The 16,573-nt window shown below is 39.8% G+C and overlaps 1 protein-coding gene and 1 pseudogene across 3 annotated transcripts in view; both read right to left on the bottom strand.

The window, feature by feature from the left end:
* LOC126298579 (steroidogenic acute regulatory protein-like) overlaps nt 1–3,900 on the bottom strand; it is a 164,096-nt gene extending 160,196 nt beyond the window's left edge. The window contains exon 1 of one of the 3 annotated variants that reach the window (XM_049989950.1): nt 3,744–3,900. The gene's annotated coding sequence lies outside the window, so the exon portion shown is untranslated. Of the gene's footprint in view, nt 1–2,394; nt 2,692–3,367; nt 3,669–3,743 lie in introns of those variants that run through there. The other 2 variants (XM_049989951.1, XM_049989952.1) reach the window with 2 other exon arrangements.
* On the bottom strand, nt 494–611 carry LOC126299932 (5S ribosomal RNA; annotated as a pseudogene).
* Nucleotides 3,901–16,573: the final 12,673 nt, after the last annotated feature.

Below are 16,573 nucleotides of genomic sequence, written 5' to 3'. Positions count from 1 at the left end.
GAAAAAAGATACTTCAAGGCTATCATGCAAAACAACTTAATAGCCAGGGAATTAGACAAATCAGTGAACACTGATAGTAGGAAAGAGAAACTGAACAAAAATATTATCAAATGAAGAATTCAAACCAGCGAAATAAAAAGCTAACCCAAGAGGAGCCCATTACGATAAAACCAAAGTCATACGTCCCATAAGTGTCAGTCTAATAAGTTCAATACATGAATACTAATTTTACACCTCATCCCATTGTTCCTTCTTACATTTAGATTTCATCATTTGTGGAATAAATAAATAAGCACTCCATCTTCAGGCCACGAGTGGCCTAACGGGACCATCTGACCGCTGTGTCATCCTCAGTGCAGGATGCGTATAGGAGGGGAGTGGTGTCAGCACACTGCACTCCCGGTAGTTATGACGGTATTCTTGACCGAAGCCACTACTATTCAGTCAAGTAGCTCTTCAATTGGCATCACGAGGCTGAGTGCACCCTGAAAAATGGCAACAGCACATGGAGGCCTGGATGGTCACCCATCCAAGTGTCTACCATGCCCGACAGTGCTCGACTTCGGTGATCTCACGGGAACCAGTGTAGCCACTGCGGTAAGGCCGTTGCCCGAAGTATATAAATAGCTTACAGAAAATAGAACTGATGACACTAACTGGTCCCCACTCATGAATTACAGCATTATTGAAACTAAACCATGATAAACTGGGCTGATGTTTGAGATGCTTGTCAGTTAGCATCACAAAGGAGGTATTTGTAGCTTACATAAAACTATGGATGTAATGAAGGCAGAAAGACTAGGATCCAACGTCCTGACAATGATGAGGTAGTACGAGATGGAGTACAAGCTCAGTTTGGGGAAGTGAATTGGTCATGCTGTTTCAAAGGAGTCTTCTCAGTGGCCCGAATGACCAGCTGTTATGCAGAGGACCCAGGATCAATTCCAACTATTGCCAGGGACTTTTCCTTGGTGGCAGGAATGGACCAGAGGGCACTCAGCCTCAGGAGGCCAACTGAAGTACTGCTTGAAATAGAAGTAGCAGCTCCAAGATCAAGAAAGCTGACGACAACCAGGAGAGTGATGTGCTGACCTCACACCCCTCTGTGCCACATCCAATGACGCCATGGGCAGTCGGTTGATCTCCACTGGACCATTGTAGCCGGTATGTGAAGCTTTCAAATGTAGGATCCCGGCAGTTGCTCAAAATGATTTAGGAAAATCAAGAAAAACCTAAATCTGGATGGCCAGAGTGGTATTTTAACTGCTGTCCTCTCAAATGAGAGTCCTGTGTCTTACCATTATGCCACCTTCCCCGGTGGTGTGCACTTGTGTCACCCCTCCTCTTAATCATCGTGACCCCTCTAATTTTTACATATATTCTGAAAGAACAGACATTGTTGACGATTCACAGCTGTAAGAAATGTTTTTGAAATTAATTCACCGATTGTGAATTACTTGACAGCAGCCATATTAGGTATAGATCTACTATCCAGGTTCAAGCCCCAATCCAGCCCAAATTTTCACATGCCACTATTGGACAACAGATCTATATGTAATACAACTGAAACCACGGAATTCACAGTTAGTGAATTAATATTGAAAGTACACTCTAATTGTGTGTGTGTGTGTGTGTGTGTGTGTGTGTGTGTGTGTGTGTGTGTGTGTTTGTAAGATGAATAACATAATACCAATTAGAATTACTTTACAAAATTTGTAACAGAAGTCCACAAAAAATCCTGGAAAAAAACACCCAAACCTGTCTTACACAAAAGACTTTTTGTAGAAGAACAACAACTGTTCATGGAACATTACATGAATAATAATATGACTTATTCAGTTATTACCACACTTGTCACTGATGCTGTAAAAATTAGTTCACAACAGTGCTATCACTAAAACATGGAAGGATGCAGTTTCACAAAGGCACCTATGTGGACAAAGAAGAACTGTGATGCGGTTGCCATCACTGCAGCAACAGCTTTGTGTAGCATCATTGCGGCACACTTCTGCCAAGTTCAATAAATCCACACACAAGGTCCATATTGGCATAGTCTTCCTCAGTAAACCTATCTATTTTGTTGTTTATGACTGTAAATATACAACTAACAGTGTTGGAAAAACAAAACCAAGATAGAACTGACCAATACTGAATGCAAGCTTGAGCATGAAGAGTAAAGTCAGTATCACTGTTGTCAACAGTGAATGGAACTTTCTTTCCAAACAAGATACACAGTGCATACCATTGATGTGTGCACTGTCCTGCGGATATTTTCAGTGTAACACAGCTACAAAGATAAATGAGGATAAGAAACCATATGAAACTGAATTACTCTAATAAGCCACAGAATACCAGAGATCCCTTACATAAAAATATTCAGAACATATCCATTACCATTGGCCAAAATTTTATTGGTGGAGTTCAGGTTCACACTGTAGTCTGTTCACATTGAATGCCTCTAAAGGTTCAACATGCCACTGGTGATGATATCATTGGAGAGAAAGCAAAAGTTCAGATTGTGGATGGAATTCAGCCTTGTCCTTTCAAAAGGAACTGTTGCACCATTTGCCTTAAAGCAATTTGGGGAGTTTACAGAAAACTTAAATCTCGATGGCCACACTGGGATTTGAGCTATTTGCCTCGCAAATAAGAGGACAGTGCCTACCCACTGCACCACCTCATTTGGTCAACCTGTTAATACCAAAGGTTAAGAACATTGGGATTTTCTAAATAACACTCAAATACAGTAATTCAATTTTCTGCACTGTATGAAGTATAGATAACTATACAAAATAAGCACAATTTCGGCTTTAATTACTAATGGTTTGTTTATGTAAACATGACAAATGTTGATTCAGGGCTGAAGGGGATTATTTTATCATTCACTTTGGAAAATGTGTTAAAGAAACACATAGCTGAACATATAAATTTTGTTACATTGAACAAACTTCCTTTTAACTGCTGGTAGAAAAGGTTGACAAGTGACAGGTAACTTGTATAATGTAAGCAAAAAAAGGGCACTATTATTGATTACATATAAAAAAAATCAATGATTTCTCTCGACATAAAGTTAATAACAATCAACCACCATCTCTTTCATAAACTAGTATAGTCATTCAGTCTTTGTTTCTGCAATTTTTTACTCGGCATTACAATGGACGTGTTACCGATAGAGGGGCTGTAAATAAATTTAGGGACATTACAATAAATCTTCGTGATATCAATCACTGTACAGTGCTACACCACAAAGTGGACACCTAGCAGCAATATCGTTTCCCTAACAGATATTCTTTTTCACTAACATCGCAGCTGAATTCACTGAAGAGCAAAACGCCAATAAAATTAATTTAAAAGAAATTTACTGAACCTGTCTCGATCTTATAATACGTTAACTTATCCGCTGTCAACGTCGACTGCAAGTCTATCAGAAATGCACCCAAGTGTGGTCCAAGACCGAGACAACTTTCAGAGCATGCACGTAGAATTAACTACTCTAATAATTTTAATACACTACAACCATCACTAAATATTTATTTGTGTGGGACGCAGAGCGTATTAAGTCACATTAATTCTACGCTAGACATATAGAAGCCACTAATTTTTTTTCAACAAAAACAAGCAAATATAAACTTTTGCATTCTAAAAGTCATGTTTTCATCACATGACTTAAAGAAGAAAAAGTCGCAACATTTATGACAATACAGTTGAAGAAACTGCCAGTCCATAAACGGGCCCACACTAACCTGACATGGATAGAAACGATTTTATCATTGAACCTATCAACCACATCTGTTATCTCACATTCTCCAACAATAAACATATCACGAATGTCAGAACGCAGCTCAACACGCCCAACTCCAAAACATTACTGATTACTGACAGTTGAACACAATCGATGGTAAACAAATAATCGAACTGTCAAACAATAGTAAGTGGTATCGATACTAAACGTAGTTCGATAACGTACATCAACACTCTGCAAACCACTGTTGGGAGAACTGCATGATAAAGGGTACGTTTCATTGTATCAGTTATTATAACCTTTTCCTGTATCTTTCACATATGGAGCGTGGGAAAAATGACTGTTTGAATACTTCTGTGCATGCTGTAGTTACTCTAATCTTGTCACCATAATCCCTACGAAACCAATAAGTACGGAACTGTAGTCTACCATCATAATTTAAAGCCAGTTCTTGAAATGTTGTAAGTAGGCTTTCACGGGGTCGTTTACGTCTATCTTCAAGAGTCTGCCAGTTCAGTTCCCTCAGTATCTCCCTGACGCTCTCCCGTGGGTCAAATAAACCTTTGACTATTCGTGCTGCCTTTTCTGATACAGTGTCCCTTATTAGTCCTATTTGGTACGCTTCCCATACACTTGAGCAATATTCTAGTGATCTGTAAGCAATCGCCTTTGTGGATTAACTGCATTTCCCAGGTATTCTAACAAATAAGCCGAAGTCTGTCACCTCCTATACCCATGACATTATAGTCGTTAGGACACTACGTTGTCTCGTTTTCTGACGGGCGCAGTTTTAAGTTTCTGAACATTTAAAGCAAGTTGCCAATCTTTGCACCCCCTGAAATCTTATCAAGATCTGACTATATACTTGTACACTTCTTTCAGACAGTACTTCATTATAAATTACTTCATCATCTGCGAAAAGTCCACGAGGCCAGTAATATAAAACATGAATATACACGCGCAAATCCAAAGTAATTTTTACATCTGTTGATGACTTTCCATCTGGGATATGATGCACTATCTTCCCCATCTATAAAATCTCAATTCAGTCACAGATTTCGCTTGATACTCTGTACGATCTACTCTTTTGATAATAAGCGTAGCTATTGGCATTGGGTCAAATGATTTTCGAAAATCGAGAAATGTACCTGACTGCCTCCACCCACTACGATTTCTGAATCTATACTGGCTTACATGGAGGAGGTCATTATGTTCAAGGTATCTCAATACGCATGTACTCAGGATAACATTGGCACAAAGAACAATCAGTGTTTGAGAAGCACTGCTGTGTGGCGGTAGCAGGCAATCCAGCCAAGGGTGGTGCTATCGCTACTGGATTAGATTAGATTAGATTAATACTTGTTCCATAGATCATGAATACGACACTTCGTAATGATGTGGAACGTGTCAGGTTAATAAAAGATGTCTGTACAAGAAATTACATTATACAAAATATTGCATGACACTAATGATTAAGTTTTTTTTTTTTAACTTAGTTTATATCTAAAAATTCAGCCAATGAGTAGAAGGAGTTGTCATCTAGAAATTCTTTTAATTTATTTTTAAATGTTAGTTGGCTATCTGTCAGGCTTTTGATGCTGTTTGGTAGGTGACCAGAGACTTTTGTGGCAGCATAATTTACCCCTTTCTGTGCCAAAGTCAGATTTAACCCTGCATAGTGAAGATCATCCTTTCTCCTGGTGTTATAGGTATGCACACTGCTATTACTTTTGAATTGGGTTGGATTATTATCAACAAATTTCATAAGGGAATATATATAATGTGAGGTTACTGTGAGGATCCCTAGATCCTTAAATAGATGTCTGCAGGATGACCGTGGGTGGGCTCCAGCAATTATTCTGATTACACGTTTTTGTGCAATGAATACTTTTCTACTCAACGATGAATTACCCCAGAATATGATGCCATACGAAAGCAGTGAATGAAAGTAGGCATAGTAAGCTAATTTACTGAGATTCTTATCACCAAAATTTGCAATAACCCTAATAGCATACGTAGCTGAACTCAGACGTTTCAGCAGACCATCAATGTGTTGCTTCCAGTTTAACCTCTCATCAATGGACACACCTAAAAATTTTGAAAATTCTACCTTAGCTACAGACTTCTGTTCAGATTCTATATTTATTACTGGAGTTGTGCCATTTACTGTACGGAACTGTATATACTGTGTTTTATCAAAATTTAAAGAGAGTCCGTTTGCTGAGAACCACTTAATAATTTTGTGAAAAACATCATTTACAATTACATCACTTAGTTCTTGGTTTTTGGATGTTATTACTATACTTGTATCATCAGCAAAAAGAACTAACTTTGCATCTTCATCAATGTGGAATGGTAAGTCATTAATGTATATCAAGAACAGTAAAGGACCTAAGACCGAACCCTGTGGGACCCCGTGCTTGATAGCACCCCAGTTTGAGGAATCAGCTGTTGTTTTAACATTACACGAACCACTTATTTCAACTTTCTGCATTCTTCCAGTTAAGTATGAATTAAACCATTTGTGCACTGCCCCACTCAAACCGTAATGATTTAGCTTATCTAAAAGAATTCCATGATTTACACAATCAAAGGCCTTTGAGAGATCACAAAAAATACCAATGGGTGATGTCCGGTTATTCAGAGCATTTAATATTTGATCAGTGAAAGCATACATAGCATTTTCTGTTGAAACGCCTTTCTGAAAACCAAACTGACATTTTGTTAGTACTTTATTTTTACAAATATGGGAGGCTACTCTTGAATACATTACTTTCTCAAAAATTTTTGATAGAGCTGTCAGAAGAGAGATTGGGCGGTAGTTGTTGACATCCGACGTATCCCCCTTTTTATGCAATGGTTTTACAATGGCATATTTCAGTCTATCAGGGAAAACACCCTGCTCCAAAGAGCTATTACATACGTGGCTGAGAATCCTACTTATCTGTGGGGAACAAGCTTTAAGTACTTTGTTGGAAATGCCATCAATTCCGTAAGAGCTTTTACTTTTCAGTGAGTTTATTATTTTACTGATTTCAGAGGGAGAGGTTGGTGGAATTACAGTTGTTTCAAACTGCGCAGGTATGGCCTCTTCTATTAATAGCCTTGCCTCTTCTAGTGAAGATCTAGATCCTATTTTCTCCACAACATTTAAAAAATGATTATTCAAAATATTTTCAATTTCTGATTGTTTGTTAGTGCACTTGTCATTCAGTTTTATTGCACTAAAGTCTTCCTGTGCTCTTGGTTGCCCTATTTCCCTTTCAAAATATTCCAAATTGCTTTAATTTTATTGTCAGAGTTACTGATCTCAGACATGATACACATGCTTCTGGACTTTTTAATAACTTTTCTTAGTACCGCACAATAGTTTTTATAATATTGAACAATTTTGGGGTCAGTACTCCCTCTTGCTGTTAGATACAGTTCTCTTTTACGGTTGCAAGATATTCTTATTCCTTTAGTTAGCCAAGGTTTTTTATATGTTTTCTTGGAATTATGTTTAACTCGATTGTCTTCATGTTTTACTGTCGCAGTTGCTAATGTACTTATCGATAAAACAAATGCCCCACAAGAGTTATTAAGGGCCACTCCATCGAATGTCCCATTAAAATACCGCATTGAAGATCATATTGTTTGTAATGGAAAACAAACGGATGCTTTCCGTGGACATTGCAAATATCTGCCCAAGCACCAGGTAAAATACGTCTGATGACTCGTAGGAGAGACACCTTGTATAAATATTATTACATAGACTAGCGACCTGGTTCAACTTCGCGTGGGTACAACTAAGTATTATGGTCGGACAACTTACGCGGTGTAGAGGTAATTTTGTTTATGGGAATGTGCCTAGAGCTATCATTGAAGTTCAGAGAACAACTGTAGGTAAGTGAATATCATCACTTCCGTATATCATACCGCAGCCATCCTAATAAAGTGAGCGGGGTATAAAAAAATCCGCGCCGCCGAGTCTGATCATTGACAAACTGTTTTATATTCCGGGCAACTGCAGTTGTTGAAAGTCATGGTGTTAGGAAGAACTCCGCTAACAGCTGGTAAAATTTTTGTTTATAAAAACACAACCGGTTTCGCGGCCTAAGGTGCAACCTACACGGTAAAAAGCAAAGTACAGTGTCACCACATTTTGAGGAGATTAAATTTACGAGAAAAGGGCATAACATCAAAACCCCTTCAAAAATTTAAAAATACTTCATGACAAAGAAAAGACATGTTGTTTTGAATATATTAGAGAAAGCAGAAATTTTTAGATATAAATATTAAAAATCGCAGTTTGCATTGAATTGGAATTAAAGTATCATAGCATTTTGGCTGATTTTGATTGTTTGTATGATAAGGTGTTAGTCCGTTATGCAACTGTGTGTTATTCTTGCTCCTAGTCATGAGCGAGGCCTACGGTCATGAATATATGATGTCACGCTGACCACATGGATAGCATCCGTTCCGCAAGCAAGCTAGCCTCTGTTATTCCTGCGGTCCACTTTTGATTTGCCCTGCACTCAGCTGCCCTGCCATCACATAGGTAAGACACAGCCACCTAATACTTTCCACATTGTAACTTGTATAATACCGCGACTAATCACGTTGCAGTGACAATTTTTATCGCCAGTCCGGTCCCTTTTTTAAAAAAACTTTTTAGAGTCCGCTCACTATAAAATACTTACTTTTTATTTTTACATGCAGGTTAATTTTAAAGAATGGAGTACGTCTTCTTTACCTTTCGCTCTTAATAGTATTGACGATATTCCCTGAATAGTAAATTTTGACTAGGAGCGATGGGTATGCCTACGATCTTTTAATGTTGTGAATATATTTTAGACATTCCTTTATTAATTTTAATGTCCACAAAATGTGGTGACATCGTACTTTCTTTTTACCATGTGGGTCGCACATGATGATGCGGCTTTAGGCCGCGAAACCGGTTGTGTTTTTATGAGCAACAATTTTACAGGCTGTGAGCAGGTTCTTCCAAACATCATGTCTAGTCATTCCTCATTAGGTGGGGCGTTTGTAGGTCCACTTTGTGCTTTTTACTGGTCATAAAGCGTCTTCAACATGGTCAATAATACTGTGGAATTTTACTGAAGCTCTGCCGATAATGCTCAATAATATTGTCAGTAATATTGTGCAATAAGATTGTGGTTCAGGAAGTTGGACGATGAAAAGGCTACTGCTGTCACAATTGCTCTACATTGTTTGCAGGTAGAAAAAAAAGGTGGATGAAAAGTTGGTTCAAGGAGCGTCAATTATCACTCATGAAAATTTGTTCAGGGAATTAAGATTGAACATAAAAAAAAGATTATCATATCTTTTTAAATGTTGATGGTCCAGCATTTGAGACATTACTGGAAATGGCTGTCCCCACACCAGACATAAGACGTCCACAGACAATGACACTTACTCCCCCTCCAGCCATGGATTCTGGAGTACAGGGTTTTTATTCATTACGAAATTCCCATACAGTAATATAAGTTATTCTGCTAAACCTCTATTTAGGCAACTGTGATTAGCATTGTAATGCTAATCACGGTACGGTCGATTTAGGGATTATTATATATATATCGTGTAGGGTGCCAGCGGGCACGCAGAAGTACCACAACATGACATGGTCTCACCTCGAAAATTTGTGGTAAGGTCTTATGGGACCAACCTGCTAAGATGTCATCGGTCCCTAAGCCTACACACTACTTAATCTAACTTAAACAAACTTACGCTATGGACAACACACACACCCATGCCCAAGGGAGGACTCGAACCTCCTACTTGGGGAGCCACACGGACCGTGACAAGGCGCCGAGATCGCCCCGCTACCCCACGCGGCGTGGACTCGACTAATGTTTGAAGTAGAACTGGAGGGAAATGACAACATGAATCCTGCAGCGCTATTCATAAAACCGTAAGAGTAAGAGGGGATGCAGATCTCTTCTGAACAGCACGTTGCAAGGCATCCCAGATACGCTCAATAATGTTCATTTTTGGGGAGTTTGGTGGGCAGTGGAAGTATTTAAAACTCAGAGAGTGTTCCTGCAGCCACTCTGTAGCAATTCGGGACATGTGGGGTGTCGCACTGTCCTGCTGGAATTTCCAAAGTCAGTCAGAATGCACAATAGACAATTCAAGTGATCAGATAGGATGCTTACGTACATGTCACCTGTCAGAGTCGTATCTAGATGTATCAGGGGTCACATATCACTCCAACTGCACATGCCCCACACCATTACAGGACCTCCACCACCTTGAACAGTCCCCTGCTGACATCCAGGGTCCATGGTTTCATGAGGTTGTCTCCATACCCATACACATCCATATGCTCTATACAATTTGAAACAAGACTCGTCCGACCAGGCAACATGCTTCCTGTCGTCAACAGACAAATCTCGGTGTTGACGGGTCCAAGTGAGGCTTAAAGCTTTGTGTTGTGCAGTCATCAACGGTAAACGAGTGGGCCCTCGGCTCTGAAAGCCCGTATCGATGATGTTTGGTTGAATGTTTAGGACGCTGACACTTGTTGATGGCCCAGAATTGAAATGTGCAATAGTTTGTAGAAGGGTTGCACTTCTGTCACGTTGAACGATTCTCTTTAGTCATCATTGGTCCCTTTCTTGCAGGATCATTTTCCGGCAGCAACGATGTCGGAGATTCGGTGTTTTAACGGATTTCTGATATTCACTGTATACTCGTGAAATGGTCATACGGGAAAATCCCTACTTCATCGCTATCTCGGAGCTGCTGTGTCCCATCGCGCCGACTATAACACCACGTTCGAACTCACGTAAGTCTTGATAACGCGCTATTGTCGCAGCAGTAACCGATCTAACAACTGCGCTAGACACTTGTTGTCCTATATAGGCGTTGCCGACCACAGCACGGTATTATGCCTGTTTACATATCTCTGTGTTTGAATATGCATACCTATACTAGTTTCTTTGGCGCTTCGGAGGATGTCCCATTTATCTTGCTTACTCAAAATAACTTTTTTTCTGATGCATTAAATTGTTTTAGTCAGTGCTTTTAACATCGTAAGGCAGTTCTTGCTGAGAGTATACGTTTTATGTAATCCCACAGATGTAGACGATACAGTAATCTGCATAAAGCAGCCAATTATGCAATGAGTGCAAGATAAGCAATACCTATATATCTCTCTACCTACCTTCTATCTGTTTGAATATATATAAATTGACGTCCTGTGTCATGCTCTCCATCTGTATGTTTGGGCTGCTCTAAAGGACTACCATAGGGATTTTGATCCAGTTTTTCCTAATAGATAGACTAGTTCACAAGGAACGTTTTTGTATATACTTTACAAATAATTCATGGAAACTGGCTATATTATGGCGAATTAAAGTGAAAACAATACCGTTTCCACCTACCAGTGTAGCCGCCATGACTCCAGAGAGCAGTGAAGTTTGCCAAAAATTTGTGGTGGGCTTGGTAGTCAAGGGGAAGTGTGTACCTGGAAACTGAAAGGCTGGAGCATGGAATCACAGGTGGACTATTTATTTTTCACTTTTTCTTTTAACCTAGCATTCGCTTCTCGATGATGTGGGATTCTGCATAAATGAAACGTGATTCTAATTTCATGTTGCACTGTAGGTCTCCTTTCTGCAGTTGGATTTTGGGTTAGGGACATGCAACTCGCCAAAGTGACTTTCATTTAAAACATTTATCATCAAACCACATGACATTATCATCAGAATCTATACTTCTATACATATATTATCCTTTCATATGTATTAAGTCCCACTACATATTTCTGCCTGTATGTGAAAGATAATCTCAGAAACTATTGTAGGTATTTTGATACGCACACTCGAGTGGCACTTGAGTCGGAAAGTTCTCAGGAAGCTTGAATGTATCTGTTCCATATTTCACTGCTGTTTGGAGCGACATATCATGGCTGTGAGCTATGGCGCTTCCTGCAGTGACGAGAGCGGGACCCAGCAATGATTTCTAGCTAATGGGTGGCTCTTAACCAGCCCCTAGACTGTCAACATTACTGTGCAATATTTCGGGGTTCGAATAATATTGAACATGTAGCTATAAGATTGAGAGTGTGATGAATAATATCGAGCACACCAAAAAATTCCGAAAAATGTTGCTCCGCCCACAGCTTCAGTAATTACAATATCCTTGGCAGTCTCCCACATGCTATAGACTCTGGATCTTAAAATGAGTTCAAAGTAAGATAAACGAGCTTTCTTGTTAGAGTTTATGAATTTAGGCAAAGTTATGAGTGAAAGTGCAAATATAGGGTATCCCATTTTTCTTGTTCACCCAAAATAACTTATTCTGATGCATTAAACAAAAAAGTCTTTCAACCAATGTTTATTTTTTTTAACATCATTGGTTAGTTCTTGCTGAGTGTATACATTTTATGTATCCCGACAGATGTAGGAGATACTGGGTAGAGGATAATTTTTTTTTTAGTGGAACCACATACATTTTATTCAAGAATACACTTACCCTCTCCATGAGCCATTAAAAAATTTATCACACTGTACCATTTTTGTCAATAAAACGCAGATGTGTAAGTGATAAAGAGTACATAGGTTGTGAAGGAACTGGGCTGTTTACTGCCTTGATTACACACATTACATACCCAACGTACTGTGTGTGGATTTTGTTCATGATTTCCAGCTCATGTAAACACAGGTAGTCATCTACCCCAAAGCACCTCACTTGTTGATATTTTAGCGTACAGTACACTGTGTATCAGTGTAATTGTGCATCAGAGTAACCTAAGTGTCTGGATGCCGGCAGTACACATTGTGTGTGCAATTTTGTTGTGTAAAGCAGTATGGCGTACAGACATGACGATAAGGTGGAAATGCCGCTGATGTACAGAGCAAGTACGTTGATAGGAAAGAATTCAGAAACTTGCATTTTCATGTTCAGTAGTGCTAGAGAGCATTATGATTATTATATTATTATGTCTATCGTGTATTCTACTATACACACCTGCACTGTAACTTGCGGTAGGTAGGCGAAATTATGTCCAGGTACAACAATTGTACAGCAGACGATTCCCTGACAAGCCATCGCCTTCTCGCTGGATGTTTGTCGTCTGATTCTTGTCAATGTGAAACGGAAAGTTTAAATGCAAGACCTTGAAATCGTCATAGAACACGAAGAGACGAAGCTGCTGGCGCCAGTGTGCTCGCTGCCATGAATCCTCAAGTCAGCACACGAAGAATTCAACATGAAGTTGGTGTCTCGAAAATAAGTGCACGTCGCATTCTGCAACGCTATAAATCCCATCCTTACCATAATCATTTACACCAAGAATTTCGGGGGAATGACTTCAACAATATGGTTCAATTTTAACCGTGGGCTGATCGACAACTTCTGCCCAACCCTAATTTCTTCTCGGATGTTCTTTTTACCGACGACGGGTCATTCTCCAACAAACGAATTGTCAGAATGAGAAATATGCTGTATTGGCCTATCAACAATTCACGATGCCTCCGACAGGTAGCACTTTAATAACTTTTCTTATGTCTTGACCACACTTTAACTTTTTCCAAAAACACATTAAGCATTCTGATTTTCCGTCGTTTTCATAGGCTACAAAATACAATACAAAACTGGCATCAAAAGGTACGAAAATATGATACATTTTACCACTGTCAAGAGACGTTTTACAACAACTAGAATACAGCTTCCTAGCTTACCAGTGTTACGTCAGTCATATAAAATTGTTCATTAGACACATTGTATCACGTCAGCATTCTCTGTCATGAGCCAAGCGCAAACTGTTACCAAGGGAAAATTTTTGGTACCCAAGTGGACTAAACCGCTAGGCGGCGCTGGGTACGTTGTACACGTTGCAGTTTGTTTTGTTTACAGCCACAATTATCGTCGCTACATGGTATAAAACAATTTCATCAGTCAACACGGAAAACTGTGCTAGGGGAGGCGAATGGTCAGCTTTGGTTTATTGGGAGAATTTTAGGAAAGAGTGGTTCACCTGCAAAGGAGACCGCATATAGGCCGCTGGCGTGACCTGTTCTTGAGTACAGCACGAGTGTTTGGAATCAGTACCAGGTCTGATCGAAGAAAAACATCGAAGTAATTGAGAGTTGGGGTGCTAGATGCGTTACCGGTAGTTTTGAGCCAGAGGTCAGTGTTATGGGATGCTTCGGGAATTCAAATGGGAGAAAATTTAGATAACCGATATTTGAAGCTGACTGACGAACGATTCTCCTGCCACCAACATACATAGCGCATAAAGACCATGAAGATAAGATATAAGAAATTAGGGCTCATCGGAGGCATGTAAAACACATGGCGAGGACTGAAACATGGCGAAGAGTAACTAGATTAAAACTGCAAGGAACTGCCAAGAGAGGGTTGGCAAGAGAGGAGGGAAAGAGGAAAGAGGAGGGATAGTAGAGTGGTCGATGGAGGAGGAGGAACTGGATGGGGTGGAGGGGAGGGGGATCCAGTAGCACACCGAGGGACAGAGGACATGATGGGTGGGGAAGATAGCAGCCCAGGAAGGAGCGCAAGGACTGGGAAAGGAGAAGGAGGAAGGTTAGAGGGTAGGAGGGGGCAACAGCAGAGGGGGAGAGGAAGGAGAGTGAGTCCTAGGGAGGAGGGGACAGGATGAGTGAAGAAGAGGGTCAGACTTGGAAGGAAGGATAAATATCGCGGCGAAGCACATATATGGGGCGGGTAGACGACGAAAGTTGCTTTGGGAGCGGAGACAGAAGGTGTGGAGATGCAGAGAGGTGGGACAGATTAGCAGAGGTACGGCAGTAGACGTGGAGTGGAGAGTAAAGGAGACACTGGGGGATGAGAGTGATCGAGGCGGTACTTGGTGTAGAGAATACGGATGTGTTCGTGGAAAAGGAGGAGATGTGGGAAAGGGATGAGGTCATAGAGGATCCTTGTGGGGAATGGGAGATGGATATGGAAAGCAAGGCGACACAAATGGTGTTTAAGGATTTGGAAGGCTTTATAGAATTTAGGAGGGGTGGGGGTCCAACTGACACTGCCGTAATAAAGTATGAGATGGATCAAACATTTGTAGGTATGAAGGAAGGTGGAAGGATGCAACCTCATATCCAGCCAGACAGGAGTCTCAGGAGGTGGATTCTATTGTGAGCTTTGTGTTGGATGGTGAGGAGATGGGGCGTCCAGGTGAGGTGACAGTCAAGGGTGAAGCCAAGGTATTTCAAGGTAGGAGTAAGTTGAATAGGAAGGTTGTAGATGGTGAGGTAGAAATCATGGACCCTGGTAGGGGGGGGGGGTTAGTCCTGTTATGATTGCCTGGGGTTTTGAAGGATTGATCCAAGGTAGTGTCAAGCGCTTTTTTTTCACAGTTCTTCAACCAAGATATTACATGAAATACAACAGGAGAACATAATGTATATAGAATGGGTGACAAAAGATAAAATGTACACATGAGATGGGAGAAGCGAATGGAGTTACAATATAAAAAAAAGGAAGAGTTTAATGAGACATGCTTACATAAAATCCACATACAGTTAGTAGTGTCAAGTGCTGAGCAACAGCTTAGGAATACTCTATCAGATTATAACCAGTCCTTGTGAATGACAGTAGATATGCAGTAAGTAATTCTTTTGCTCATATTGTGCATAAAACGAAACGCAGGAGGAAGCCACACAAACGTGCACAGTCTTAGGGGTATAATAAAGAATAGTACGCCATTTATCAGAAAAAGAATACTATGTAGCGAAGAACTGTAGTGTGTCGCCGGCTACTCAAGCGCCAAATTAGTGCTCCGTAAATAGACTGAAGAACCAGTTCTTGGTGAAATCTATTGGTTCGATTTGCATTTCTGACGAAAATTTTGTTTTACACTGAGAAATATGCAATTCCTCAAGCATATTTAATAACAGACTCTTTGGGGCGTTGCGCGAAATTTTAAATATTAGTTTGAATTTCGCCTAACCAGTGGCTGTTTCGTAAAATATGCCTTTTTTATACAGCTTCCATCGCTGTCATACGTATGCTCTCTAAAACTTTTTTTGAAGGACCTAGCAGTCTGTCCTATATAAAATTTTTCGCAATCAACACACTTGATCCTGTAAACTTCCATGCCTTCATACTTATCACGCCTGACCTCAGTCGAGTGACGCAAGTTATTCCCTAATTTACTATAAGCTTTCAGCGCTAAACTGATATTATGCTTCCTGCATTTATTTACTGCACGTTCAGTGAATCTTCCGTTCTATGTCAAACTCATCCTAATTTTCTGCTTTTTTTTAACTGTTGGAATACTTCTGTAATTCTGTATAGTAAGCTTATAAGCCATTGCTCAGTGCTTGACGCTACATGGCACAAGTTGGACACTCTTAACAGAAGCGCTACCATAGATGTTCCACAACACTTTCGCGCTGATTTGTCTGAAGTTGTCATTTTATAATCATTTGTAGTCATACTAATACAAACAACTTTACAGGACTTTTTAATACGCCAAGATTAATATTGTGTACCCCGTAACCTCTCCTGCCCCCCCTACTTTAATTATATCATGGCGTTCTACAATGTTTGTTATTCACAGAAAACAATTTCATGGCCATACAACCACAGAAGATCTTATGTAGATTATCTTAAGTGTGCCAACTTAAACCAATTCCCTTACAGCCTTCCAGTAATCTCTATAATTTTTACTTTTATTAAATATTTATGAACTTTTACTGATGACTGTAATTTATATGCTGTAAGTTGTTAATAAAAATACATGCTTTGTTTCTTAACAGACCATTGAAAAAATCTGTTACACATTGTTTTGTAAAGAAATACCTTTTTATAAAGCATTGTAAAGTGATTTCCGTGTTTACTGAT

This window comes from Schistocerca gregaria, chromosome X (assembly GCF_023897955.1).
Source record: "Schistocerca gregaria isolate iqSchGreg1 chromosome X, iqSchGreg1.2, whole genome shotgun sequence".
Lineage (NCBI taxonomy): Eukaryota > Metazoa > Arthropoda > Insecta > Orthoptera > Acrididae > Schistocerca > Schistocerca gregaria.
This window is presented reverse-complemented; position numbering and strand designations above follow the sequence as displayed.